The 3,102-nt window shown below is 42.3% G+C and overlaps 1 non-coding gene across 1 annotated transcript; it reads right to left on the minus strand.

Moving 5' to 3' along the window:
- Positions 1-1,202: 1,202 nt before the first annotated feature.
- On the minus strand, positions 1,203-1,366 carry LOC121179958. Its single transcript, XR_005893902.1, has one exon. It is a non-coding gene; the product is annotated as a U1 spliceosomal RNA (small nuclear RNA).
- Positions 1,367-3,102: the final 1,736 nt, after the last annotated feature.

The raw sequence follows: 3,102 nt of genomic DNA on the forward strand, positions 1-3,102 counted from the left end.
CACATAGGAATTACAATACACAGTCTTCACAGTCTAATTACAGTATCTCTTATGTGGACCTTTGAAAACTCCCCTGCGTTTGATACTCGTCGTTCAGGGCGGCATCATTGTTGTGGCCTTAGTCACTACAGAAAACGCCTTCATGGTTGTTTAGATTATACTACGTGCTACAGTGCAAAACTAATTAGCTCAATCATTTCTCTTTAAAATAACTCATAAATTTCTTGGGCACCTGCTGCCGTATTAACACCTGATGGCTGAACGTCTGCAGCAGCTGCAAGTGTTGCTCTTGTGCAGCCGTAAGCAAAGGAACAGCTACACGTCGCTGCACTCCCGCTGCTGAAATGATTGCATCAAGCTTGTTTGTTTTTTCCAGCCTCAGAACAACATGCAGTTCCTTTCTTCATCTCTTGCTCTTGTCATGAAACCTGTGTGGAGAATGTTGCGTGATGCCCCTTTATTGCCCACTGAGATGATTGAGTCAAGCTTGTTTTGTCGACACAAGAGGAATCTGGGCTGGGAGACTCCATGGGAGCTCCGCTTCCCATCCAGCACAATCTGAGTCACCCCACCAAGAAACTGATTTGTTCCATACATTTCTAACCAGTAAATAGCATGTTTTTATTGGTCCATTTGGATAATGAAAGGATGGCTGGTACGTCGGTTTGTAGTTTGGTAGGCTGCTCCTAAACGTGGCATTCAGCGGATGCCGTTATCCAAAGCGCCCTTCAGTGCCATGACAGCATGAATTTTATGGAAAATTCCATTTTTTTTTTTGAAGCTGTTCTCCAGTTTTGGTTATCATTACTATCATGATATCATTTTACTTTTACTGCTTTATCACGTTAACTGCTGCGGGCTGGTGATGTGGCAGTGCTGAACCCAACAGGGCTCCACGGGAGCACCAGTGATCAGACAATCAGACAGGTTGTAAACAAACTTCCAGGCCAACCATAATGTCTAAACCACTTACTTAGAGGCAACACGTGTAAGTCTGCGCGTTTACAGCACACACATGTAAGTCTGTATGTTTACAACACACACGCCTGGTAATGACTTCCAAACCAATTTAATCTACGTTAAATGTGTAGGAAACCAATAAGAAGGGGGCAGATTAGCTGCACATAACTAGGACATTTCAAAGCCGCACTCTTAACTTGCTGCACCATGGCTGCCACAAAAAAAAAACAAAAAAAAAAAATCAGGGGAGAGCGCAAACGCAGTCCCCCACTGCCAGAAATTATGCAATGGAGATTCCCACATTTGGGGAATTCGCAGAGGTCAGCACAGCCGGAGTGTAATGGCCGAGCCTCACCCTGGGTGAACCACCTTCTTGATCGTGGTATCTCCCCTGCCAGGTGAGGCCTGCATTCAACACAGAGCTGGAGATGGGAGCGCCTTCACAGTTTGAACCCGCTCCCCCTCATGTGTGGTCTTTGCGTAGCAAAAAATTAATGTTCATTAAAGGCAGATTAAAGTAAAAATTGCTTATAGTATTAGCTTTTTTTAAACTTGCAATAAATCTGAGGCTTTGGTGTCACGTCCCCTATCACGCTTCCCTTAGAGATCAGGATATTGTCATGAGCCATGTAACGTTCATGTCCTGTCGGCGTTACCGTCACCAGTTAGTAAATACTGATCCTGTCAAAATCCAGCTCTTAATTACGACTGGAAAACTCAAATTTCTGTGAAAGCTTCAGGATATTAAACCTTGCACTAAATAAGACCTCAGTGCCTGAGAGTGAAACAAATCTGAGTGACTCACACTTTGGCTTTGCCATCGTCTTCTCATCCTGCCCAGGTTTGACGAGTTATATGTTCATACTTGCCCTTGACCGACCTGTTGTTTTTATACTTTTGAGCTGTCTGCTGGCTTCAACATATCATACCATTTCCTTCTAATATATGGGCTTAACAAGGTGTTCTCGGCACCGAGGTGTTCACTGATTATCACACCATTCTCGGTAAACTCCAGCCAAAACCCCCGTGGGTCAGCTGTTTCTGAGATGCTGAAATTGGTGCATCTGGCCTTAATAAGCCAAACACATTTTCTATTGAATTAAACATTTTGTTCGTTTTTAACTTGGTGGAATGTTTGGTAAATTTCTCTGCATGCGAATATACTGTTTATTTAAGCGCTTCAGTGGGCCCGCTATTTGTGTGTGTGTGATCTCCTTTGCCTCCAAATAAAACGGACATACTTTATATCAGTCCATATTCCTGCTTTGGGGGGGTCCCCGTTCCTTTCATTGCCTGCCATTACTCTGCAGAGCCCATTAGGAAGAACTGAGCACCTGTCAGTTTCAGCTCTTTTGCATTTGTCTTTTATCTGTGGACATCAAGGCGGGAAATAAACAGCCGACTTTTCTCCAGGCTGTATCTGTTTCAAAGGTTCGAGTGATGGACGAGCTTTTCTGAGATGGGGTGTCTTTTCCACTCCAGAGTGTGCATATGTGTGTGTGTGTGTGCATGTGTGTGTGCGTGTGTGTGTGTGTGTGTGTGTTCACATGTGTTTATATTTAAATTTTTATTTCTGTATGTTAACTTTAGCCCGTTTCTTTATGCTTATTATTCTGGGGCCATTACGTCATGTCTTTGTGCTTCAGTATTGGAGCAGTGACATCTCTATTTGAGTGTAAAGCTGTAGGTTTTAAAAACATACAGTAAAAGCCAAGCTTGTCCACAGGACAAAATATATGTGCAGAGGATCATGTCTATATTCTGTATGTTCACAGACTTGATTCGTTAGTTTGGTTCATATAAACATGTTTTAATTCTTTTAACTTTAAACTTTCATTAAACAAAATATTCCAAACGGAACTGATTTGATCTGATGAGCGACTCAGAGCCAGTTTTCAGTACCTGACACTTTGAAATTTGATGCTATGGTCACATTTTGGTTTGCACCAGTGAGGTTCCACACAGGTCTCAGTTTTAATGCATCTTACATTACAAACCAACATGTTTGTCTTGTCCATAATAACAAATTGTTTGTGTTTTTGTTTGTTTTGATGCTTTACTTGTCACTTATCAATCAACAGGGTCATTTACATTAAACCAGAACCGCCATCTTTCCTGAACCAAAGAGATTTTGTTGCCTGA

This window comes from Toxotes jaculatrix, chromosome 3 (assembly GCF_017976425.1).
Source record: "Toxotes jaculatrix isolate fToxJac2 chromosome 3, fToxJac2.pri, whole genome shotgun sequence".
In the NCBI taxonomy this organism is placed as follows: Eukaryota; Metazoa; Chordata; class Actinopteri; family Toxotidae; genus Toxotes; species Toxotes jaculatrix.